This window comes from Pan troglodytes, chromosome 3 (assembly GCF_028858775.2).
Source record: "Pan troglodytes isolate AG18354 chromosome 3, NHGRI_mPanTro3-v2.0_pri, whole genome shotgun sequence".
NCBI lineage: Eukaryota > Metazoa > Chordata > Mammalia > Primates > Hominidae > Pan > Pan troglodytes.
In genome coordinates this window covers 48,649,041-48,676,928 of record NC_072401.2, presented here as the reverse complement: position 1 = coordinate 48,676,928, position 27,888 = coordinate 48,649,041, and the positions used below count along the sequence as shown (strand labels likewise).

Sequence of the window (27,888 nt, the reverse complement as noted above, 5' to 3'; positions counted from 1 at the left end):
TTTTATTTCTTTTCATTAAAGAAAGCAACTCTATATTTGTTCTAAATCTCATGGGACCAGTTATTTTCACCCAAACGGCCAACCAGGTATATACGCTGCTTAACTGTAAACCTCCTTGTTTCTTAGCAGAGGCTTATCGCCATGGTCCAACTATGTTTTAAATTAAGGCATAGCCATCACATGCCAAGCTCTAGCTACTGTTTTCACGAGGAAAGGGCAATTATTCACCCCATCTGAGTGTGACTGTGCCAGACATCATTCAAGAGTGCACTACCCTGATCCCTAGACTCTTCCCCTTTATGCACCCAGTTCAGAGACCCTCCCCTCGGCCATTAGACCATCTGAGCTAAATATAGATCTACACACACCAGCAGTTCCTGACCGTCGTCACATGGTGCTGACGAAGGACTCCTTGGAGACGCGTTCGGCCCAAACACATACACAAATTTGTGTGCATATTCATCTATATACACCATATCCACCGAATTCATCAGGGAGGATGGACACATCTACATTCCGAAGAGAAAATCGCCGTCTAGACAATCTCCGTGTGTTATCTGCCACACTTGTGCCACCCTCGGCAGTGTCAGAGGATTAAGCTACGTTGCTTTTGCCTGAACTGCGCCGATTTGGTTGGGGCAAGACAGCAAGCAGTATTGAAATGGTACGTCCATACACACACACAAAGGCGCGCGCACCCCAGCCCCCGTCTCGCCCTTTTCCCTGGTGCAGCACTTAAGTTGTTTTCACAGCTCCCTTAGAAAGAACCTCCCTTAAGCTGATTGCCCGCGAGGCTCCCAGATACCTCTAGCTCATCTTAGATTCCCCAGGCAGGTGACCCGAGACGACTCAACTGAGCTCTGGCAAAAGCAAGGCGACTCAGTGTCTCCCAAGTTTGCCAGGTGAACACCGAAGGATGACAGCACATCACCTTGTCGGTGGCGAGTATGTGACTTCTGTTCCCTTGTCCCTTCCTACGAGTCAGACTTTAGATTACATGGCACTGACAACAAAAATAAACAGCTCCCCCTACACACACACGCACACAAAACTGGTCAAGAAGTGGAAGAATCAACCTAGGTATGCACACGAAGGAAAGAAGGGATGAAAAAAATGATGGACGCGATTACAACTCAAGTCAAATCCTCAAAAACCACCTATCTCGAGACAGAAGGCCTGGCTGCAGGATCAGGGAGAAAGAGGGAAGGCACAACCCAACCCAACCCAAGCCTGGCCCTGCCCGGGTCCCAGCGGCTCGGCCTCGCACCTGTTGGGGCCGCGGCAGTCCCAGGTGCCCGCAGCGGCCGGGCAGGGGCCCTCCCCCGGTCCCGGGCTGTAACTCGGCTCTTGGCGCCCGCGTTCGCGCTCACTCGCCTCGGGATCTCCCGCCGCCTCGGAGCGCACCCGGCAGCCGGTGAAGTCTCTGAGCCCCGCTCGCTCCCCGCGCGGCCCAGGGATCTCCAGGGAGAGCGCAGCGCGCAGTAGGGTCCGGAGTTCCCGCTCCGGGCTGTGGTCCCCCAGCCGGGAGAACAACCCAGCCAGGGAACAACCTACCTGTAGGTGAACTCCGAGTCCTCCGCCTCCCGGCTGCGTGCCGCGCGCCCACAAATGCGACCAAAGGACAGGGAGCTAAAGCGCGCGGGAAGAAGAAAAACAAAATCTGTCTAACCAGTCGGGTTCCTTGTTTATACTGAAACTACGGCAGCCGCCGCCGCGCACGCCCCCCTTAGCTCAGGCGCCTGCCTCCCGCTGCCAGCCCCGCCCCGCCCCGGCAGGCGCGGGCCAATCACCGCGGAGCTCACCGCCCACGCCGCCGCCACCCGGCCCGGCAGGCAAGTCCCAGTGGGCCCCAGACTCCCGCAGCGCGTCAGCCTGGGTGCCCTCCCACGCGGCAGAGGCCCGCGGAGCCCAGCGCAGCGGTGTTTAACACCGTTGGTCAGGCTGGCTCCGACTGTGCGCGTTTCCTCTTGAGTGCACCTGCCCCGGGCTGTTGTGCAGTCGTGAGTGTGTGTGTGTTCATTCACGTGTATACTATCTGTAAATACCGGCCCGACTCGTTACACAGTATCTATTAACATAATTGTGGCTAAAGGTTACTGTCCATGTAACTTTCAGAAGAGAGCGGAGAGGAACCACAGAACATTTGCTTAGCAAATAACACATAGATCCAGGTGCTAAGCACTGTGCAAAACGCTGGGGGCACACTTGGCAAAGTAGGCTGGTCTCTGCCATTGTGAAACTTACATAGTCTAGTGGAGGACATACATTCAGCAAATAATCACCCAAACAAAATGTAGAATTACAGCTGCTAGAAGTTGCACGGAGAGGAACCTGTTCCGTGAAACATGATTCCGGAGGCAAAGCAGGGAGGCTAGTCCTCAGTGAGGGCTGTGTTGTCATGGTAACCACGTACTCACTCCATCATGGGATATTTGATAACTATTTCAGAAAAAAGGTAAAAACCTCCGTACTTCACTCTGTACACATAAAAGGAGGCCAGAGGGAAATAATGATGGAAACAAGGGAAGAAAGAGACCTATGAAAAGAAAAAATTTACAGAATTAGGAGACTCTTACCAACTGTATTTCCTTGAGTAAGTGATACAGCTTTTCTGAGCTTCAGTTTTCTCATATATAAAACAACACTATTCATACCTGTCCTATACTGCTATAATTAAGATTACTGAGGGGGAGGAATCCTTTTCCCTCCTGCTCCATGGGTCCCTCCCCCTCTCCTTCCTTGGGTGGAGTCATTTTGACGCTCACTTTGTCTATTCTTAGCGGATTCCTCCTTCATTTTCTTCATTTATGCCTCCTTTTACTTTTCTTCCTCTTTATGATACTCCTTCCCGCCTTTGTGTAAATAGGACTCCTCTGATTCAGTAATTCACTCTAACCTACTTGAGCCTTTGACTTAACCATAGCTTCTCTGCAGTTTAAATGAGAAGCCATAAGACCAAGGGAACTTGGTGGGCCAGCCATGCAGAGTGAAACACAGAGGCTGGGTGGCCCTGCCCTGCTGTTGTGGTTGTGCTGGTTGGTTGATTTTTCAAGCTCAGTTTTCCCATCCCGATTCTGTAACAAATGAGCCATATGACATTGGGCCAGTCACTTACACCCTTGACATTACTGATCCTGTAGCCAGAAATTAAGAGTTGCAGGGGATTGCTGGCAAGATGGCTGAATAGGAACAGCTCCAGTCTGCAGCTCCTAGCGAGATTCACGCAGAAAGCAGGTGATTTCTGCATTTCCAACTGAGGTACCCAGTTCATCTCACTGGGACTGGTTGGACAGTGGGTGCAGCCCACGGGGGGTGAGCTGAAGCACGGTGGGGCATCGCCTCACCCGAGAAGGGCAAGGGGTTGGGGAATTTTCTCCTCTACCCAAGGGAAACCATGAGGGACTGAGCCTGAGGAACTCCAGCACAGATACTGTGCTTGTGCCAGTTTTCGCAACCCACAAACCAGGAGATTCCCTCCAGTGCCTACCCCACCAGGGCCCTGGGTTTCAGGTACAAAACTGGGTGGCCATTTGGGCAGACACCGAACTAGCTACAGGAGTTCTTTTTTTTTCCATACCCCAGTGGCGCCTGGAACACCAGTGAGACAGAACCGTTCACTCTCCTAGAAAGGGGTGCTGAAGCCAGGGAGCCAAGTGGTCTGGCTCGGCCGGTCCCACCCCAATGGAGCCCAGCAAACTAAGATCCACTGGCTTGAAATTCTCACTGCCAGCACAGCAGCAGTCTGAGATCAACCCAGGACACTCGAGCTTGGTGGGAGGAGGGGCATCCACCATTGTTGAGGCTTGAGTAGGCAGTTTTACACTCACAGTGTAAACAAAGCCTCTGGGAAGTTGGAACTGGGCAGAGCCTACTGCAGCTCAGCAAGCCTGCTGTGGCCAGACTGCCAAATTTCCCTTCTCTGGGCAGGGCATCTCTGAAAAAAGGCAGCAGCCCCAGTCAGGGACTTATAGATAAAACGCCCGCCTCCCTGGAACAGAGCATCTGGGGAAAGGGGCGGTTGTAGTCGCAGCTTCAGTAGTCTTAAACGTCTGCCTGACAGCTCTGAAGAGAACAGCAGATCTCCCAGCACAGCGTTCAAGTTCTGCTAAGGGTCAGACTGCCTCCTCAAGAGGGTCCCTGACCCTCGTGTATCCTGACTGGAGGACACCTCCCAGTAGGGGCTGACAGACACCTCCTACAGGAGAGCTCTGGCTGGCATCTGGCAGGTGCCCCTCTGGGACAAAGCTTCCAGAGGAAAGATCAGTCTTTGCTGTTCTGCAGCCTCCACTGTGATATCCAGGTAAACAGGGTCGGGAGTGGACCTCCAGCAAACTCCAGCAAACCAGCAGCAGAGGGGCGTGTCAGAAGGAAAACTAAAAACCAGGAATAGCACGTCCACTGAAAAACCCCATCCGAACATCACCGACGTCAAGGACCAAAGGTAGATAAATCCACAAAGATGAGGAAAAACCAGTGCAAAAAAGGCTGAAAATTCCAAATCCAGAACACCTCTTCTCATCCAAAGGATCACAGCTCCTCACTAGCAAGGGAACAAAACTGAATGGAGAATGAATTTGACGAATTGACAGAAGTAGGCTTCAGAAAGTGGATAATAAACTCCTCTGAGCTAAAGGAGCATGGTCTGACCCAGTGCCAGAAAGCCAAGAACCTGGAGAAAAGGTTAGATGAATTGCTAACTAGAATAACCAGTGTAGAGAAAAACATAAATGATGTGACAGAGCTGAAAAACACAGGATGAGAACTTTGTGAAACATACACAAGTATCAATAGCCAAATCCATCAAGTAGAAGAAAGGATATCAGAGACTGGAGATCAACTTAATGAAATAAAGAGAGAAGACAAGATTAGAGAAAAAAGAATAAAAAGAACACACAAAGCCTCCAAGAAATATGGGACTATGTGAAAAGACCAAATCTACGTTTGATTGGTGTACCTGAAAGTGACCAGGAGAATGGAATCAAGTTGGAAAACACTCTGCAGGATATTATCCAGGAGAACTTCCTCAACCTAGCAAGGAAGGCCAACATTCAAATTCAGGAAATACAGAGACACCACAAAGATACTCCTCGAGAAGAGCAACCCCAAGACACATACTTATCAGATTCACCAAGGTTGAAATAAAGGAAAAAATGTTAAGGGCAACCAGAGAGAAAGGTCGGGTTACCCACAAAGGGAAGCCCATCAGACTAACAGCAGATCTCTCTGCAGAAACCCTACAAGCCAGAAGAGAGTGGGGACCAATATTCAACAATTTTTTTTTTTTTTTAGATGGAGTCTCGCTTTGTCACCCAGGCTGGAGTGCAGTGGCATGATCTCAGCTCACTGCAGCCTCCACCTCCCAGGTTCAAGCAATTCTCCTGCCTCAGCCTCCCAGGTAGCTGGGATTATAGGCCTGTGCCACCACACCCAGCTATTTTTTTTTTGTATTTTTAGTAAAGATGGGGTTTCACTATGTTGGCCAGGCTGGTCTCGAACTCCTAACCTCCAGTGATCCACCCACCTCAGCCTCCCAGAGTGCTGGGATTACAGGCGTGAGCCACTGTGCCCAGCCTCAACATTCTTAAAGAAAATAATTTTCAACCCAGAATTTCACATCCAGCCAAACTAAGCTTCATAAGCGAAGGAGAAATAAAATCCTCTATAGACAAGCAAATGCTGAGAGATTTTGTCACTCCAGGCCTGCCTTACAAGAGCTCCTGAAGGAAGCACTAAACATGGAAAGGAACAACCAGTACCAGCCACTGCAAAAACATACCAAATTGTAAAGAACACCAATACTGTGAAGAAACTGCAACAACTAAAGGGCAAAACAACCAGCCAGCATCATAATGACAGGATCAAATTCACACATAACAATATTAACCTTAAATGTAAACAGGCTACATGCCCTGATTAAAAGACACAGACTGGCAAATTGGAAAAGGAGTCAAGACCCAACAGGGTACTGTATTCAGGAGACCCATCTCACGTGCAGAGACACACACAGGCTCAAAATAAAGGGATGGAGGAAGATCTACCAAGCAAATGGAAAACAAAAAGAAAAAGCAGGAGTTGCAATCCTAATCTCTGATAAAACAGACTTTATACCAACAAAGATCAAAAGAGACAAAGAAGGGCATAACGTATTGGTAAACGGATCAATGCAGGGAGAAGAACTAACTATTCTAAATATATATGCACCCAATACAGGAACACCCAGATTCATAAAGCAAGTTCTTAGAGACCTACAAAGAGACTTAGACTCCCACACAATAATAGTGGGAGACTTTAACACCCCACTGTCAATATTAGAAAGATCAACCAGACAGAAAATTAACAAGGATATTCAGGACTTGAACTCAGCTTGGACCAAGTGGACCTAATAGAATTTACAGAACTCTCCACCCCAAATCAACAGAATGTACATTCTTCTCAGCACCTCATTGCACTTATTCTAGTATTGACCACATGACTGGAAGTAAAACACTCCTCAGCAAATCCAAAAGAAAGGAAATCATAACAGTCTCTCAGACCACAGTGCAATCAAATTAGAACTCAGGATTAAGAAACTCACTCAAAACTGCACAACTACATGGAAACTGAACAACCTGCTCCTGAATGACTACTGGGTAAATAATGAAATGAAGGCAGAAATAAATAAGTTATTTGAAACCAATGAGAACGAAGACACAATGTACCGGAATCTCTGGGACCCACTTAAAGCAGTGTGTAGAGGGAAATTTATAGCAGTAAATGCCCACAAGAGAAGGCAGGAAAGATCTAAAATTGACACCTTAACATCAAAATTAAAAGAACTAGAGACGCAACAGCAAACAAATTCAAAAGCTAGCAGAAGACAAGGAATAACTAAGATCAGAACAAAACTGAAGGAGATAGAGACATGAAAAACCCTTCAAAAATCAATGAATCAGGAGCTGGTTTTTTGAAAAGATCAACAAAATAGATAAACCGCTAGCCAGATTAATTAAGAAGAAAACAGAGAAGAATCAAATAGACACAATAAAAAATGATATAGGGGATATCACCACCAATCCCACAGAAATACAAACCACCATCAGAGAATAATATAAATACCTCTACGCAAATACACTAGAAAATCTAGAAGAAATGGATAAATTCCTGGATACATACACCCTCCCAAGTCCAAACCAGGAAGAAGTCGAATCTCTGAATAGACCAATAACAAGTTCTGAAATTGAGCCAGTAATTAATAGCCTACCAACCAAAAAAAGTCCAGGACCAGATGGATTCACAGCCAAATTCTACCAGAGGTACAAAGATGAGCTGGTACCATTCCTTCTTAAGCTATTCCAAACAATAGAAAAAGAAGGAATACTCTCCAACTCATTTTATGAGGCCAGCATTATCCTGATACCAAAACCTGGGAGGACACAACAAAAAAGGAAAATTTTAGGCCAATATCCCTGATGAACATCGATGTGAAAATTCTCAGTAAAATACTGGCAAACCAAATCCAGCAGCACATCAAAAAGCTTATCCACCACGATCAAGTTGGCTTAATCCCTGGGATGCAAGGCTGGTTCAGCATATGCAAATTAATAAACATAATCCATCACATGAATAGAACCAATGACAAAAACCAAATGATTATCTCAATAGATGCAGAAAAGGCCTTCGACACCTTCAACACCCCTTCATGCTAAAAACTCTCAATAAACTAGGTGTTGATGGAACTTATCTCAAAATAATAAGAACTGTTTATGAAAAACCCACAGCCAGTATCATACTGAATGGGCAAAAGCTGGAAGCATTCCCTTGGAAAATCGGCACAAGACAAGGATGCCCTCTGTCACCACTCCTATTCAACATAGTATTGGAAGTTCTGGCCAGGGCAATCAGGCAAGAGGAATAAATAAAGGGTATTCAAATAGGAAGAGAGGAATCAAATTGTCTCTGTTCACAGATGACATGATTGTATGATTGTATATTTAGAAAACCCCATCATCTCAGCCCAAAATCTCTGTAAGCTGATAAGCAACTTCAGCAAAGTCTCAGGATACAAAATCAATGTGCAAAAATCACAAGCATTCCTATACACTAATGACAGATAAACAAAGAGCCAAATCATGAGTGAATTCACATTCACAATTGCTACTAGGAGATTAAAATGCCTAGGAATACAGCTTACAAGGGATGTGAAGGACCTCTTCAAGGACAACTACAAATCACTGCTCAAGGAAATCAGAGAGGACACAAACAAATGGAAAAATATTCCGTGCTTATGGATAGGAAGAATCAATATTGTGAAAATGGCCATACTGCCCAAATCAATTTATAGATTCAATGCTATCCCCATCAAGCTACCATTGACTTTCTTCATAGAATTGGAAAAACCTACTTTAATCTTCATATGGAACCAAAAAAGAGCCCACATAACCAAGACAATCCTGGGCAAGAAGAACAAAGCTGGAGGCATCATGCTACCTGACTTCAAATTATACTACAAGGCTACAGTAACCAAAACAGCATGATACTGGCACCAAAACAGATATATAGACCAATGGAACAGAACAGAGGCCTCAGAAATAACACTACACATCTACAACCATCTGATCTTTGACAAATGTGACACAAACAAGCAATGGGGAAAAGATTTCCTATTTAATAAATGGTGTTGGGAAAACTGGCTAGTCATATGCAGAAAACTGAAACTGGACCCCTTCCTTACACCTTACACAAAAATCAACTGAATATGGATCAAAGACTTAAACATAAGACCTAGGACCATAAAAATCCTAAAAGAAAACCTGGGCAATACCGTTCAGGACATAGGCATGGGCAAAGACTTCATGCCTACAACACCAAAAGGAATGGCAACAAAAGCCAAAATTGACAAATGGGATCTAATTAAACTAAAGAGCTTCTGCACAGCAAAAGAAACTATCATCAGAGTAAACAGGCAACATACAGAATGGGAGAAAATTTTTGCAATCTATCCATCTGACAAAGGGATAATATCCAGAATCTACAAAGAACTTAAACAAATTTACCAGAAAAAAAAACAACCCCATCAAAAAGTGGGCAAAGAATATGAACAGACACGTCTCAAAAAAAGACATTTATGCAGCCAACAGACATATGAAAAAATGCTCATCATCACTGGTCATTAGAGAAATGCAAATCAAAACCACAATGAGATACCATCTCATGCCAGTTAGAATGGCAATTATTAAAAAGTTAGGAAACAACAGATGCTGGAGAGGATGTGGTGAAATAGGAACGCTTTTACACTGTTGGTGGGAGTGTAAATTAGTTCAACCATTGTTGAAGATAGTGTGGCAATTCCTCAGGGATCTAGAACTAGAAATACCATTTGACCCAGCAATCCCATTACTGGGTATATACCCAAAGGATTATAAATCATTCTATTATAAAGACACATATATGTGTATGTGTACTGCGGCATCCTTCACAATAGCAAAGACTTGGAACCAACCCAAATGCCCATCAATGTTAGACTGGATAAAGAAAATGTGGCACATATACACTATGGAATACTATGCAGCCATAAAAAAGGATGAATTCATGTCCTTTACAAGGACATGGATGAAGCTGGAAGCCATTGTTCTCAGCAAACTAACGCAAGAACAGAAAACCAAAACCACATTTTCTCACTCATAAGTGGGAGTTGAACAATGAGAACACATGGACATAAAGAGGGGAACATCACACACCAGGGCCTGTTGTGGGGTGGGTGGCTAGGGGAGGGATACTATTAGGAGAAATACCTAATTTAGATGACAAGTTAATGTGTGCAGCAAACCACCATGGCACATGTATACCTATGTAACAAACCTGCACGTTCTGCACATGTACCCCCCGAACTTAAAGTATAATAATAAAAAAGACATTAGGAGTTGGAGAAAATCAGGATTTCTTAATGAGAATATCTGACATATCCTTTGTAACCTCTGGCTATGGACACCAGACCAGAAGATTTTGCCCAGTTTTACTTTCTAAAGTATCCCGCAACAAAGAAGTTTATTTTAGATTCTTAAGTATACAATGGATACCATGATAATATTAATGCAATGCTTTCCAAACAGCATTCCCACCCCCTATTTTGGCAGATCTCTCTGGGTTCCTTCTAGCTTTCTGTATGCCGAGTGTTAAATAAAGAGACAGATCTGGAGCTAGGCATCCTGACCCCTAATCCTATCTCTCTCACAGAGCCACCTATAAAGCCTTAGAAAAGGTACTGATGGACTCTGGACCAACTTACTCATCTGAAAAATAGCGTCATGGTTAATCAAAGTAACGTTTTCATAGGGTGTTGAGAAGACTAAAAGAGATCATACATGAAATGAGTTTGAAATAATGTCCCTCACAGAAGCCTTCCCTGACTCCCTATTTAAAATTGCAGTCACCCCTCACTCCGTATAACCCTTCCCTGCTTTCTTGTTGTTTCTTCCATAGGACGTATTGCCATTTAACATACTATATATTTTACTTATTATTGCTTCTCCCCTCTCACTAGAATATAAGTTCCATAACAGCAGGGAATGTTGTTGTACTCACTGTAGTCGTTGTTTTCCTGCTGTATTTCCAACGTCTAGAACAATGTCTGACATATAAGAAGCACTTAGTAAATATATGTTGGTTGAATAAATGAATGCTTAGCACATAATAAGTACTCAATAACGAATTGCTGTTATTATCATGTCTGAATTATTTTCTATCATGAAAAAAATTTCCTTTCTCTATTCCTCAGTTTCTTTCTGATCTTTTTACTCCATTGGCTCAACTCCTATCTGTAAATGTCAGTAAGCTCAATAATGCCAATCAAATTGATGCAAATCTGCTAAGTAGTATCTCACTCCAGTATTAAAAAACAGCCACCTGTATTTAGAATTTCTGCTATATGGCAGGCTCTGTGCTAAGCATTATTTTTTTCTTTTCCAGTCCTCTTGTAGCTCAGATGCATAAAATTAGAGCAATCATCATGACCAATCCATGTCCAGCCCTCTTTCTTTTGTTTTAGTTCCTTTCATTCCTCATCTAAAATTCCAGATTTTATCACACAGTATTTAGTGTGAACTTTTCAATCCACCTTTCATGAACAATGATGGTATTGTCTTATGTGAGTACACATGAGTGTATTTACACAAATGTTATTGTGCAATCTCTCTCATTCTGTGTCTCGTTTTCCCCGCAACTTAGACTTCTGATCATCTATCCATGTTGATATTTGTTGGTGTTGCTCACTCTGTTTATCCATTGTTGAGTGTTTCACTACATCTGTGTAACTCTGTTAATAGTTCCCTGTTAGCAGGGAGCTATTTTTTATTCGCAGTATTATCAATCCTCACCAAAACTCTGAGAGATAAGTACTATTATTTCCATTTCTGAGAGGAAGAAATGAGGCTCGGGAGAGTAAGTCACTGGCCAAGGACACTCAGCTGGAGAAGCCATGAATTAAATCTGTATATCTCTGTTTAATCCTCTTGCCTTCCCGATTCATAAAATTCATTCAATTACTGTGGGACTTATGAAGTAATGTTTAAAACTACTAGATATGTGTATTTAAATTAAACTAGAAGCCAGTTTTTTTTGCAAAGCGATGTTATTTGTCTCAAAGACACAAGTTTAGTTTTCTTCATAGACACGAGTTTAATACTAGTATTTGTGGTTTACAATTTCCTTAAAACACTTGAACCTTCCATGAAAATCTCACAAGCATGTTTGTCTTCAGATATTTAAAATTTATCATTTTAAAGAAGAATGAGGCACCAGAACACTAGATAGGATTAAAAAGGGAATTGTATAAGGGAATGGATTATGGCTTCAATGTGAGAAAAACATTAAACATGTCTGTAGCAGAATGGTATCCTTTTTCAGCATTAAATTCCCACTGTGTATATCTTAAAGAGCCTTGTGAAATGGCCATGTAACTCCCCAAAACACTTCCACATTTTATCTTTCATTTATTTTCTCAGTGTCACTCTGGATTATGGAGATGAACCGTTCAAGGATATGTAATCTTAACCTCAGATTGTAAATGGAAGGAAAAAACGGGATTGATCACACCACCTATCAACAGTCAATCTGGACCCCAGCCTAGGCCTTCTCACTTTCAAAGCTAAAACCCACAAACCATTTTTCATAAGTCTGATGTACACGGCCTCTCTTGTATGATGACAAAAGATTATGGGGTCTTAGGCCATAATTAGACCAACCCAGCTCCACACTTTAGAGAAATCCCTTATTTTCCCCTTGCTATTTAAGTATGCTTTTCCTTGACTTCCCTTTCCTCATCGTCTGAGGGCCTAGAGCAAAAGGAGAAGGAAGCTGCTTGGCATGCTTTGGTTTCATGCCCTCTTCCTGCCGCTAGCCTGAGTGAAAGGAAGGCTGTTCATGGGTCAGACTTTTTGTTTTTTTTCTGAATAAGTTGGTCTTATTAAGAATTAAGAACAGGTTTATCTAAGTCAGATTCTGGTAGCTTTAAAATGTTAAGTCTGATTATTTTACTAGAAGATCTTTTTGGTTTTGACTAATTGCCAATCTATGTCTAGCACATGGAGTAGGAAGGGACAAGGGAGAGAATGAGTAACATAATAATAAAATTAATAGGGGACCATACTGGAACTTCAGAGTAATTTTTAAAAGTGTGTGTATATGTTTAGCATCAACCTCTGTACATACATAGCCCTGAAATCTGATGGGAAGAATGACCACAGCAGGACACAAAGACTTCCATATTCAAGATCCTGAGTCCCTGTCTAGTGCCATCAATCCCAATATAACTATAAAATGAATTCTGACACTTAGAAGGAATTTGTGTGATGAAACAAATGACGGGGTCAGCCTTTGAATGGTCATTTCAATAATAATTTCCAACATTTGTTATAGTTTACAGTGTTCTTTCACATCCATTATCTCATTTAGGGAGAACATGGGGTCTGTGAGGGTCATTCAATTCTGACAGTGGTCATTATAGAAGACATATACTTTTCTCTTCTGGTATCACTAAAAATATTATAGATAGCCATCCCTTTAAACTTGCTAAGAAGATACTCCTAAACAGAAGAGAACTGGCTGAAAAAGATAACTTCAGGAGGTCTAGTGAACATATCCAAGTGATTCTTCATCACTGTCACTTTTTATTTCCCAGACCCTAAAGTTGTAGGAAAGAATGTGACAACCACATGGGAAATCCCAAAACAGATAGTAGATTTTCAAGTCTCCTAAAAAGATGTAAAAAGTTAGTATATCTTCATTTATAAACAAGAACTGTTGAAAGGCAACTTTACTGTTTTTTCTTAAATAAGCATTATTTTACTCATTTGCCAATACTTATTTACTCTTACAAAGTAATTATTTGCAACACCCTCAGAAAGAATATTGATAATGAGAAGTAATATAACTTGGCCTGATCACAAGGTCATGAGACAGTCATCCTCTTCATTGATTATATAATACATAGTAACTTACCTTCCCTGTACCGACAAAGAAACATTTAATAATCTTAAACATGCATTATTTTGATTAGACATTTTACTGTTTTGAATAGAAATTCAAATATGTTTAACATGAATCTATTTAGATGAATATTATTCATCCAAACAATCTTTATAGTAAATATACTTATATTTTTCCATGTGTAATTTCTCTCTCTAGCAGTTTTTGGTTTCTTCTTAATGAGTTGGTCTTATAACGAATTAAGAACAGGTTTTCCTAAGTCAGATTCTTGTAGCCTTTAATGTTAACTCTGGTTATTTTGCTAGACGATCCCCTTGGTTTAGACTAATCATCTAGCACATTGACTAGGAAGGGACAGGGAGAAAATGAGTAATACAATAATAAAATTTTAGAGTTGGGGAAAGTATTAACGATCATCTCTTTTAATCTTTCCCTATCCCTGTGCCACCAACCAAGGCATTTTTGAACAAGGAAACTGAGTCCCAGAGAGATTAAATGATCTCTCCTAGGCCAACAAGATAATAGCAAAGTTATACTAGTCAAAGAGCACAGATAATCCCAGGACTTCAAATCCTACATGATTTTACTTCCTAATAATCCCTGCAGGGGTAGAGCTATAGAGCTACTTTGACATTATAGAAGCTTAATTTGTTTTCAAATATTGATGACAACTATTCTCTATTAAATATATCTTGATAAAATAAAGTCTCTAGATATTACATTTTATGAGAATTTTCTAAATGATGCTAATGCTATTTATGATTTAATGTTCAAGGTAGTAAAATAGTAAGCTCTTTAGTGGCTTTATCATTAAAGTAACCACATTAAAGTAACTATTAATTATACTTCAAAAAGTAAATTCAAGAAATTATGTCAATCAAAAAAGCTTCTCTAATTAGCATTTACTATTGTCACCATGAAAGCATGTACCTAAGATATTTTCTATTTTGTATAATAAAATAATTTTCACAAGACTATTAGAGCATTTCCCTGAAGTCTTTGTGTGATTTCTAAACGATTCTGTGAAGTTTAAATTTGTAAAATGTCTAAACCTTCATTTTGACACACAGATGATTTCAGTAGTAAAGCCAGAATCTCTGTGCAAAAAATATTTAGATATTGTTATGGAAAAGCATAGTGTTGAATCTATTTTCTACACAAAAATAAAAGGAAATGTTATGTAATTTAATTGTATTTCACTAGAGACAGAGGATGGCTATCTCTGGGAATGGGAATTGGACTTCAATTTTACGTGTAGTGTTTGAATTCTTTCCTAAAGAACAACATAAAGCTGATATGACAAAATGTTCATTATTATCATTTGTGCGTCATAGGTAGATGGGTGTTTATACTTTTTTATTTTGTAAGTTTCTTCAAAAAAATTAAAGAATTTTATAATTAAAATTGGATATTTTCATGTACCTATACTACATAACCTTAAACTTCTATATTTAAAGCTTACATTTTAAGGCAATATATACTGATAATGTTATGCTTTGCCTTTTTCCTCTCATTGATTAATCACATTTATGAAGTATAACTGTCAATCAGTAGTCCAGAGAATTTTATTTGGCTTCACTGTACAAAATTATACTCTATGTGTATGTTAAATATACTCTATGTGTATGTGTATGTTAAAGAATGTTATGCATCTCACATAGCCTATCAAATTAGCCCCCTTTTGTTTTTTGATGTGATTGTGTGTGTCTCCTCTGAAACAGTGATGTACATTGTGACACATAGTTAACACACAAATGAGCTTTGATTCGTGACTGAAACCTGCTTTAAAGTCAATTCTCCCACAGGCTAACACCATTAGCACGTGATTAATGTTTCCAGGGCCTGGAATTAACCAGTGATAATTTTAGAATCTACAAGTATCCACATAATTGTCTCCAAATAGCTGTCTCTGAAGAGCGGTCAAGAACTAAAGTGAAATGGAGGTTGAATGTAAGGATATGTCTTCTTATTAGGGGGATGATTCATTTACTTCAGGTCTGTCATGACAGTCAAGGAGTGTGTTTGGAGATGTATTTAGGAGAGGAGACGGGGTGGAAGAATATGACTGTTGCTTGAAGTGGAGTTTGGAAAGTGTTGAAGAGATGAGGCATTTTCTGACCTAGACTATTGCTCAATAATTTAAAAGAGATTATCTCCTAAGTATGTAAGGAAAGAAGTCTAAGAAAGACTAATGTATGAATTTAACATCTCACAGCAAGAAATTCATAGCCAAGGGCAAAATAAAATATCTTAGTCTGGATAAAATTCCATAGATAAATACGTGTCTTTAGTCTGTTTGTTGTTTTTTTTTAAGAACTCAAACAAACTCTTGAATGCCCTGCCTTCTTAAGTTAAAAAGTCAAACACCAGCTGTTTATAAAAGGCAATCACAAACCCAAATTTCTAAATTCAAAAATACTAAGAAGTTTTATTTTTCTCCAAAATAGTTGAACTAAGACATACTTTTGAAAACATCACTAAACAGATACAGTTTTGGTTAGTCCTGTTCTTGCTCTTGCATTAAGGCTAATGACAGATATATTGCCATCCTTTGATTCAGAACACACAACAACAATAACAAAATGAACATGAATTTTGTTCTGTGTCTTTCCATAGGTGAGAAAAAAAAGCATATATCCTGCCAGAACAAACCCTTCCAAGTTTATCACAATGATAAACCTGAGGCACATCTCACTTGACAAGGTACCTAGTAGGCTTCATATGTGAATACATGAGTTTTGGGATCCTTTCTTAATTCCTTTTTCCTTCCTTCCTTCCATCCTTGCTCTTTTAAGATCTGCAAACTACATTGTGGTAGAAATTTTTCACTTCAAATTTAAGAGTAACAACCCATGCTTCAAGGAGGCAATGTTTGAACCTGTTAAACAATTCTTTTAGGAAGAAACGACCAGCATATTGAAATGAGCCATTTGCACAAAGGCTAGCAGAACTCATTCCAGAGCACACAGAAGGAGGGAGGAAATGCAAAACAGGACAACCTGTTGAGAGCAAACAGTGGAAGGGACTCATTGTCTCACCTGGGGAGAAAGAGCCTTAGGCGGATATTTCAAAGAGACTCTAGTCAGTGTAGGAACAAATACAGGAACCTGCTATACTGGCTTTGCTGTGGGAGAAGCTAACATTTCAGATTCTTGGTGTTCTCAACTGTAAAATGAGGGGATTAGGCTGGTTCCATCTGGATACCTTAACAGCCAAGAGGCTTGCAGAGGCCCAGAAGTGATAGACTTGACCTAACCACACTGATATTAGGGATTATGGTCATATCTTTTCTCTGAAGCTCAATATCTGCATTACGCTAATCTTTATGATGCCCAAAAGATCCCCTGGGGATCTGCTTTGACTTTTCCCTAAGGCTTCGGCTTGTACTAAATACAGTGGCTGCAATTAAATGGACTATGGCATAATAATACCTCCACTCTGGGTCTGATTTAAGCAGACTTGAGATTCACCTTCAATGATGGAAGTTCTACTTCTGGAGTAATAATTTATCTGGCAGGTGCCATGGTGGTTTGCTGCACCTATCAACCCATCATCTACATTAGATACTTCTCCTAATGCTATCCCTCCCCTAGCCCCCCACCCCATGACAGGCCCGGGTGTGTGATGTTCCCCTCCCTGGGTCCATGTGTTCTCATTGTTCAACTCCCACTTAAGAGTGAGAACATGCGGTGTTTGGTTTTCTGTTCTTGTGTTAGTTTGCTGAGAACAATGGTTTCTAGCTTCATCCATGCCCCTGCAAAGGACATGAACTCATCCTTCTTTATGGCTGCATAGTATTCCATGGTGTATATGTGCCACATTTTCTTTATCCAGTCTATCATTGATGGGGATTTGGGTTGGTTCCAAGTCTTTGCTGTTGTGAATAGTGCTGCAATAAACATACATGTGCATGTGTCTTTATAGTAGAGTGATTTATAATCCTTTGGGTATATACCCGGTAATGGGATTGCTGGGCCAAATGGTATTTCTGGTTCTAGATCTTTGAGGAATCGCCACACTGTCTTCCACAATGGTTGAACTAATTTACACTCCCACCAACAGTGTAAAAGCATTCCTATTTCTCCACATCCTCTCCAGCATCTGTTGTTTCCTGACTTTTTAATGATCACCCTTCTAACTGGAGTGAGATGGTATCTCACTGTGGTTTTGATTTGCATTTCTCTAAATGGTGTTGGGAAAACTGGCTAGCCATGTGCAGAAGACTGAAACTGGACCCCTTCCTTATACCTTATACAAAAATTAACTCAAGATAGATTAAAGACTTAAACATAAGACCTAAAACCATAAAAACCCTAGAAGAAAACCTAGGCAATACAATTCAGGACGTAGGCATGGGCAAAGTCTTCATGACTAAAACACCAAAAGCAATGGCAACAAAAGCCAAAATTGATGAATGGGATCTAATTAAACTAAAGAGCTTCTGCACAGCAAAAGAAATTATCATCAGAATGAACAGGTAACCTATAGAATGGGAGAAAATTTTTACAATCTATCCATCTGACAAAGGGCTAATATCCGGAATCTACAAAGAACTTAAAACAAATATACAGGAAAAAAACAGAAAAACCCATCAAAAAGTGGGTGAAGGATATGAACAGACACTTCTCAAAAGAAGACATTTATGCGGCCAACAAACAAGAATAAAAGCTCCTCATCACTGATCATTAGAGAAATGCAAATCAAAACCACAAGGAAATAGAATATAAATTATAATAGGATAATTAGAATAAAAAGTACACACTAACAAAAATTTTGTCTAAACCCTAATGCCCACAATACTTGATATCTAGTAGATGCTCAATATCAATTGAATAAATAAATGAGACAAAATATGTTGCATTTTTAAATCTACTACCTACCTCCCTCCCCAAAACTCACTTTCCAGAATTATTCCCTTTCCTTTTTCCTTTCTCTCTTCCTTTCCTTTTCCTTCCTTCCTTCCTTGCTTCTTCTCTCTCTCTCTCTTTCTTTCTTTCCTTTTTGAGACACGGTTTCACTCTGTTCCCCAGGCTATAATGCAGTGACACCATCATGGCTCACTACAAGTCTGACCTCCCTGGGCTCAGGGAATCCTCCCACCTCAGCCTCCTGAGTATCTGGGACTATAGGCATGTGCCACCACACCCAGCTAATTTTTGTATTTTTTGGTATAGACAGGATTTGGCCATGTTACCCAGGCTGGTCTCAAGCTCCTGTGCTCAAGGGATCTGCCTGCCTCAGCCTACCAAAGTGCTGGGACTACAGCCATGAGTCACCACACCTGACCTTATTCCCCTGCTTTTCAACTAGCCTATCCATAAAGAAAATTGAGTTATAGACCCCATGGGCCATGGAACACCCATAAGTTTCAGGCTAGGGGTATTCTGGGCTAATCTGTGCTTACTGGCCCAAATATAAACTTTGAAAGCCCTTTCCTTTGTTCTGTGCCCATTTATTGGCTCCTAAAGATGTTAGGTGCCCTGCTCTGCTACCTAAGAAGAGATAAATCTCACTGTTTTAAGCCTTCAGCCTTATGACGACCTACCTCTAAAGGTGGGTTTTAGAGTGACTCATTTTAAAAAGGCACAGAGGTGAGGTCTAACAAACTCATAATTTACTTAGGAAATTTCTCACCTCCCCCAAGCCAGGTTCCCCTTATGATTTTCTCATTTTTGATCATGATATTTTTATTCTCCTGGCCACACAGGCATGAAACTTCAGAGTCAGCTTGACCTCCTCTCTCAAGCTTCTTGCCTATATCTAGCTAGTGGCTATATCCTCTTATTTTGTACCCCCCAAAGTCTCCTACTTTCTTTTGCCATTTCTGGTTCCATTGGATTTGGAGATTAGAGAAATGACTGCCTACTTGATTACCACATCCCACCACACACACAGACTCACATATAACATACTGCTCTACTAGACTACCACTGATATGTGCTATGTCAAGAGCATGAATTGCTCATTGGCTCCCAAACTGACATGGGTTTGCTATATTTAAGAAATCAAGATTCTTAACCAAACTTTCCAATCTTATCTCTTATTTATGGCTTTTTTTTTTTTTTTTTTTTTTTTTTTGAGATGGTGTTTCACTCCTGTTGCCCAGGCTGGAGTGCAATGGCGCAATCTCAGCTCACTGTAACATCCACCTCTTGTGTTCAAGTGATTCTCCTGCCTCAGCCTCCCAAGTAGCTGGGATTACAGGCATGCACCACCGTGCCTAGCTAATTGCTTTGTATTTAGTAAAGTTTCACCATGGGGTTTCAACATGGGGTTTCACCATGTTGGTCAGGCTGGTCTCGAACTCCTGACCTCAGGTGATCTACCTGCCTTGGCCTCCCAAAGTGCTGGGATTGCAGGTGTGAGCCACAGTGTCTGGCCTCTCTTATTTACACTTCTATATACACAGTAATTCAATTGAGTGGACTGCGTGTCTTTGGGGGAAAAAGATCCTAAGTTTTCCCATGTCTATGACTTTCTTCGTACTATTCCACTTACCTGGAATGAACTTGCATAGTCCCAAAATAGATTACTAATAACTATTTCTGCCTAAGTTTTAGAAACCCTTTGAAAATATCCTAATTTTAAGTTCCTAGAGGGAAAATTTAATACCTAGCACAGCCTTAATAAATAAATCATAATGACCATGATACTGATGGCCTAACACTAATAAACACATAGTTTTGAATACTAGTTAAGTTCTGTTGTAGCTTTTAGGGATTCAAAGCCATAGTCCCTGATGCCAAGTTGATACTTAATGGTTGCTTCAGGTGACTGGGGGATCCAGCATTGGCAATCACTTTGAACATCAGGGGTTTTTCCTGTATAAGCAGGAATTATTTATAGCCATACAAATTAAATTTCAGGGAAGGTGGGGTGGGTAGGGAATGACTAACATTATTGAGCACTATATGTATGTATATATGTATATGCCAGGGATTGTGCTAAGTACTTTCCACATATATTTATGTCATCTGCATAACAATCCCTATTCAGCACCTAGTAGTATCTCTATCTTCACAGAAGAGAAACCTGAAGCTCAGAAAAAGTGTTTATAAATTGCTTAAGAACAAATACCTAATAAATTACAAAGCCAAGATTTGGACCCAGCTGGACCTGATACCAAAGATTATGTTCTTTGTATGACAAGGAGGACACAGTCTATGGAGCAGACACATAAATAATTAGGTGAATTTGCATTGTAATAAGTGCTGTAACTGAAGTAAATCCAAAGCAAATGGGCTTTCCATTACCTCAGTGCTTATATTGCAGTTTAAGGTGGAAGCAAAGCTGCGTAATGATCAAGATCACCCACAACGGAAACAGGAAGAACTTGGTTCAAATGTAGCTCAGTGTGAACTTGAACAAGTGGTTCAATCATTCCAAGCTTCAGTTTTCTTATTCATAAGATTAAAATAATCAAGCTTATTTTAAAAATAAAATTAAATCATGCATATAATGTCATTAGCACATTATCTGGAACATAGAACTTACTCAAGAAATTGTAGCTAATTAAATATAATTATCATCACTATTCAGTAGCCTCTTTCATCTTTAATACCTCGGCCTCTTCCAAACACCTTTAAAAAGTGTGACTATATTTGCTTATCTATATGTGTGATTTCATTTTGTGTTGTTGAAGGACCATTTGAAAGTTGCAGACACCCATAAAAATACTTTAATGTGAATCTTTTAAAAATAAGGACATTCTTGGCTGGGCACGGTGGCTCACGCCTGTAATCCCAGCACTTTGGGAGGCTGAGGCGGGTGGATCATGAGGTCAGGAGTTTGAGACCAGCCTGGTCAACATGGTGAAACTCCGTCTCTACTAAAAATACAAAAGTTAGCTGGGCGTGGTGGCGGGCACCTGCAATCCCAGCTACTCGGAAGGCTGAGGCAGGAGAATCGCTTGAACCCAGGAGGTGGAGGTTGCAGTGAGCCGAGATCACACCACTGCACTCCAGCCTGGTTGACAGAGCAAGACTCCATCTCGAAAAAATATATATAAATAAGGACATTCTTGTGCATAGATAATGATATAATTGTCACCTAAAAAAAAAGCAACAATATCCCCTAATATCCCTAATATGATCTAATTTCTAGTACATATTTAAATTTCCTAAATTGTTCCCAAGGACATTTTGAACCAGGATATACTCAAGGTTCATGTGTTATATTTGGTTGGTGTTTCTTTATTCTCTTTTAATTTTTATCAGTTCTTACCTCACTTCCAACCGTTTCTTGCTTTTCTTGACATTGTCTTTTTTGAAGAAGCCAGGCCATTTGGCTTAGTACCAATTTCTGAACTTGTTTGATATTTTTCCTCAAAGTGTCATTTAACTTGTTCTTCTATCCTCTCTGTTATCTATACCTTGGAATGCAGGTCTTATGCCCTTATTGCTTTTAAGTGAAACATTGTGGCAAGAATGTTTCCAAGTCAATGCTACATAGTTCATATTACTTCACATCAAAATTTCCATGACCACTTCCTCTTCAAAATATTGTGTGGTTTCCTAGCTATCTCTGAGGTCTGGCTAGACTAGTGGTTTCAACTCTGTCTTCACTTAGAAATCACTGGGGAGTTTTAAGAAAATATTTGTTCCTGAGTTATACCCCTAGAAATTCTTGACTTGGACAAAGGGATTGGTATTTTTGTAAAGCTCCCCAGGTGATTTTCATGTGTTAACTGGGGTAAAAAGGAACTGGTTTAGAATATAAGCTCTGAAAAGCAAGGGGTACACCTTTCTTATTTACTACTACATATTCTCAGAGTTGAGCAGATGGCTTGGCTCATAATTACTACTCAATATTACATGCTGAATTAATTAATTATTAGTTAATTAACATTCAGCTTACAGGCAACCTCATCTTCTTCCTTTCATACTTCTTCCTTTCATACTACATGGCGTACTATGAAGCCAACAGGTTAATTTTATAGCATCTTTAGAGAAATCACAATAGGCCACTGCTTTGCAAATTTCTGAAAACTACATATCAATGGGAAAAGAATCATTTTCAAACTTCTGAGAAAGGAAAAATGAGCAAACAATCATTTAGCTATAGTGTTACATTAGTTACGCTGCAGACAATTCACTCTCTGTTTTTCTTTTCACATTACCAGTTCTTCCAGTTCTTATTTTAATGACTGGTAGAAAGATTCCAAAATCACTTAAGGTGAAAGAAAGATCAGGAGTTTGTCTTGGTTGTAACTGTTGTTGTTTTAAAGATACTGAGCAAATTTTAACCATGTGGAGGAATGCTATAGAAAGAGAAGGATTTAGGGTATAGTTATACTTCTATTTGTTTGAATTTGACTTTGGCCAAATCCTAAGAACAGAATGAAAAAAGGTGTATGACTCATACGTGATTGCCACAATTCTACACCTGTAGCTTCAAATAAAAAGGAGTCAAGAATGAGTATCTTCTTGAAAAAAAAAAAGATAACAAGAGCAAATTTAGGAAATGATGAATATACACTTATTTACTGTACTGTTACTAAGTGAAAATCACTAATAATCCAATAGAAAATCAGAAAAAGACACAAACATACAGTTTGTACCTGAAAAGGCTTTTATACTGATAAAAAAGGGTCACTCTCACTCATAACAGCAAAATTGTAAATTAAAACTAATTCTGAGAACTTTTCCTTTAACTCATAAGATTTCCTTTAACTCATAAGAAAATCTACCATAGTGGAGGAATACGAATGCATATATGTTTTGATCAAATAATACCAACTAAGGAAAATTATTGTATAGATACCTTCCACTCATTATGTGAAATATCACATAAAGAACATTACTCATTCCATTGTGAGAAAAGATTAGAAGCAACTAAATATCCATCATTAGTGAATTCAATGAATAAATTGTATTTATTTAATAAATAAAATGTAATAACAGAATCAAACACTTTGCAGTATAATAGGAAACCACAGGGACACTACGTATTGATATGGAATGCTAATATATTGTTTAGTGAAAAAATATATAGAATCATTATGTAGAGTATCCTACAATATATATAAAAGAGGGAGACCAGGTATGATGACTCACATCTGTAATCCCAACATTGTAGGAGGCTGAAGCAGGAGGATCACTTGAGACCAGGAGTTAGAGAGCAGCCTGGGCAACATAGTAAGAAAAAAATGTTTTAAAAAATTAACTGGGTGTGGTGGTGCATGCCTGTAGTCCCAGCTACTCAGGAGGCTAAGGTAGGAGAATCACTTGAGCACAGATCTTACTCTGGGAGGCAGAACAAGACCCTGTTTTTGTTTGTTTGTTTGTTTGTTTGTTTGTTTATAAAAGGAAACAGGAAGGAATATATATTTGTACTGTAATATTTTATACATGAAAAATTGGGGTCAGATAAATAAGGAACTGGTAAGTAGTTAGCTATTTAGGGGAGGGGATGGGAACTTGGTGGGTGTAAGACAGTGGGTGGGAGAAACAGGAAGGAAACTTTTCACAAGACAGTTTGTCATATTTTGTTGTGTTTGAACAGCATAAATATAGCACATATTCAAAAATCTAAAAATTTTGGAAAATCCCTATCAAAAGCCATGGGAAATGCATGTTTTTAAGTAGAAAGTATCCCAGACAGTCTTATATCCCTTATTCTTGCTGTGGAGTTTCAGAATCAATTCTATTACTTACCAGTTTCGCTAAAAATGAAACTGAAACTCTGCATACTTCTCACATACTTAGTGCTAAAAATGGACTCAGGGAAAAAACTCAGAAAAAAAACCTTCTCATGATAATTTTCAATATTGATTTTTGTTGCTTTACAGAATTACAAAGTTTTAGATTACACTTAAACATGCACTATTTAAAGCCAAACAGACCACTGTTGAAAGATATCCAAACCAAGGCATGTGCTTACATGATACTGAAGTAATGGTGTCAAAGTAAAATTAATCTTTTTCTCCCATCAAGCTCTCCATGGAATCCAAGAGAGGGGAACGCTATCTCACACAATGATGGAGAAAATTTCATCTAAGAAAATAAGGAATTATTATTATTATTATTATTATTATTTTGAGATGGAGTCTCGCTCTGTCACCCAGGCTGGAGTGCAGTGGCCCGATCTCAGCTCACTGCAAGCTCCGCCTCCCAGGTTCATGCCATTCTCCTGCCTCAGCCTCCCGAGTAGCTGGGACTACAGGTGTCCGCCACCACACCCGGCTAATTTTTTGTATTTTTAGTAGAGACGGGGTTTCACCGTGTTAGCCAGGATGGTCTCAATCTCCTGACCTTGTGATCCGCCCACCTCGGCCTCCCAAAGTGCTGGGATTACAGGCGCGAGCCACCGCGCCCGGCGGAATTATTTTTTCACAGGCAAATCAATAAGATAAAAAGTAACTGTGGTTTGCTCATTTGCCTCTTAGCATCTACTGCTTTGGGTTATCACTTATCTTTGTGCATGTATTCTATTACAAAAAAGTATGGGACTGTTATCATTAGCACTTTGTCCAGTGCAATGCATACGATAGATGCACCATAAAAGCCTGACCTACCACAGTGAAATATATGGGTTCTAGGGTCTCTGTGACCTTGACAAGTCAAACATTCTTTCTCTGGCTTAGCTCTCAATTTCTTTATCTGGAGGTGGGGTGCCTAACTTGGGATACCTCACAACGTTGATATAGTGGCCAAATAACACAATAAATGTAAAAGACTTTGGAAAGTATAAATGAAAGTTGTACTACTGTTACTGCAATTATGACACAGATATAAACAGATAGGGCAGAGGGGGAAAAAAGCTGATTCCAGAACATGCTTCATGGAGTCTCACTCCTACAGAAGAGCAAAAGGAAACCTAGGTAGGTTAAGTAACTTGCTCAAAATCAAGTAGCCAGTCAGAAGTAGAAGTGAAGACAAATTCTCATTCACATGTTTTGACTGAATGACTCATTTTTCTACTACTTTACTTCTATTACTTGGCCTTGAGAGACTATGGAAAATGTGAAGGAGAGGGATCACCTGGTTACTCCAGTCATAGGAAGGCTGGAGAAACATTAAAGAAGTGATCAGAGAAAGCACAAAAGCATAGGAGAGTGGTGATCAAGTCTTAGTTGGGATGGTTATAAGTAGAAGTATAAGAGTGGAGGGATGTTACGGAAAAGTTTTACTAAGCATTTTTGACCTACCAAGGTCTTTATGGCTTTATCTCATGTAATCATCACAACAATCTAGTCAATGTAATCTCCATTTTCTAATTGAGGAAGTGAACAAGAAGCAGCTACTAGGTGGCTGAGCTGTGATGGATCTGGAACTGCGTAACTCTGTTCAGGCCCCCCGATTGCTATGCCTCATTCCACAATTACCGATAAAGATCATAGAGGATGTCGGCCCAATGGGAGAGTATTAGAGACTTTTTTAAGGGAATATATGCTCAAAATTTACACATTATTTATCTTCACTAAATATTTCCTTTCTACATTTGTAGAGTAAAATATTAGTAAAAATCTCAAGATGGATTCATGTTGGGTATTTTCTTCTTGAAAGAGAAAAGACCTCCTTTAAGATGAACACTTTTAGGATCCTCCAACCAGAAGGACCAGAACAGATGGTTTGAGTCAATGAATAAATGTTATCACATAGGGGTCTTTAAATGAAATTAGCCTGGGATAGTTCTGTATACCAAGTAAGTTACTGAGTAATAATAATATCCAACACATACACAGAACATTCTAAGTACCACGTGCTATTCTGAGAAGTTGCACATTCATTTAACCCTCGTAACTGTATGAGGTGAGTTCTCTTATTATCTTTATTCTGCAAATGAAGAAACTGAGACACAGAGAGGTTAAGGAACATGTCCAAGATCAAATGGCTAAAAAGTAGTGGAGCTGGGATTCAAACCCAGGTAGCTTGTTTAGCACTACTCGGTGTTGCAGATTGTGTATCACTTTGTATATTCCCTCACCTAGGATTTAATTTAAAAAGCAATTTTTCTGTCTAAAGTGAAGCTTTCAAATTCTGAAGTTAGATAGATAAGGGTTCACTTATTAATTAAGTCATTCTAATATTGATTCATTCAGTATATATTATAATCCTACTGTATAACAGGCTAAGTAATAGCAAAAGTAGACATAGCTTCTGCTATCTTAAAATTTAAAGTCTAACAAGGAAATACACTTAAATCAAATAATTGCAAGTAAATATAAAATTATAAACTCTTGTAAGAACTATGAAGGAAAGATTCAAAATGTTATGATAAGATTTTTTTTAAAAAAGCATGTAAGAAGTATATGTCCTAGTTGAGGGTGGTGGTTCTGAGGAAATGACCTTTGAACTAGAATTACTAATTTAGGGTTCTTTGTTTTGTTTTTGTTTTATATTTTGTTTTGAGACAGGGTCTTGCTCAGTAGCCCAGGCTGAAGTGCAGCAGTGCAATCTCAGCTCACTGCAACCTCTGCCTCCTGGGTTCAAGCGATTCTTATGCCTCAGCCTCTTGAGTAGCTGGGATTACAGGTACTTACCATCACACCCAGCTAATTTTTGTATTTTTTAGTAGAGCTGGGATTTCACAGTGTTGGCCAGGCTGGTCTCGAACTCCTGGCCTCAGGTGACTCTGCCCACTTCAGCCTCCCAAAGTGCTGGGATTACAGGTGTGGACCACCATGCCCGGCCTTAGGGTTCTTGAGTTAACATTACTAAACCTTAATTCCCACCTATGAAATAAGGGTAATGGATTGTCCTAAAGTCTTAGTAACATAATAAATGCAAAGAGGTTATCCCAGCACTCTGTAAGTATTTAATAAATGATAGTTATTGGCTTTGTGATATTATTTTTCTCTTTGCCCCTTGACAGGTATCCAACTGGAGAACAGGATACAAGGAACATGAAAACTGAGCATAACAGCCATCATAACATTAGAAAGGATGGGAGCAGGAAGAAAATATTTTAAAAACACTATGGATTTTAATTTGTAAAAAACAGAGTGATTCCAGTGGATTTAAAATTTTTAATAGAGTTAGTAAAATAAGCAGTAACCAAGTGGGAAAATAAATGCACATGGGAAATTTAATTATTCGTTAATGTTTTTCTGGCATTTCCAGAATTTTGCCTTGATATTGATTGTGTCTATGGAGAGCATGTTTTTCTGTGTTTTTAAGTATTTCTTTCAGTGGTATTCCTGGATTGACTGATGAATATGCTCTGACTTTTACCTACAGCTTAATATTGCAGCACGTAGGAGAAAAGGTTAGGTCGTCTGTAGTTGGTGTAAAGGCCAGTGGAGGTGGGCATTGAGAAGCTATAGCTCTGAGGAAGAAAGATATTTCAGAGCTAATATGTGGATCACAGAGGGTTTCCAACCTGATTGTTCTCTGCTTCAGCTTAGCGAGAACAAGATGGAAAGCCTTTTGTATCTTCATAAAAACTTACTTACTCCTTCCTGAAATGTGAGGTATCTCTGGAAGA

At 39.8% G+C, this 27,888-nt stretch overlaps 1 protein-coding gene and 1 long non-coding RNA gene across 11 annotated transcripts in view; one reads left to right on the top strand and one right to left on the bottom strand.

Annotated features, from left to right (window-relative positions):
- RASGEF1B (RasGEF domain family member 1B) overlaps positions 1 to 27,888 on the bottom strand; it is a 620,736-nt gene that overhangs the window by 43,508 nt on the left and 549,340 nt on the right. Inside the window, exon 1 of one of the 10 annotated variants that reach the window (XM_009447659.5) lies at positions 1,555 to 1,755. The exons of 6 other annotated variants lie outside the window; for them this stretch is intronic. The gene's annotated coding sequence lies outside the window, so the exon portion shown is untranslated. Of the gene's footprint in view, positions 1 to 1,267; positions 1,756 to 27,888 lie in introns of those variants that run through there. 3 more of the 10 variants (XM_063809502.1, XM_063809503.1, XM_009447660.5) reach the window with 3 other exon arrangements.
- LOC104006054 (uncharacterized) lies at positions 409 to 27,493 on the top strand. The gene is made up of 3 exons (XR_679603.4): positions 409 to 664; positions 16,078 to 16,164; positions 27,277 to 27,493. It is a non-coding gene; the product is annotated as an uncharacterized LOC104006054 (long non-coding RNA).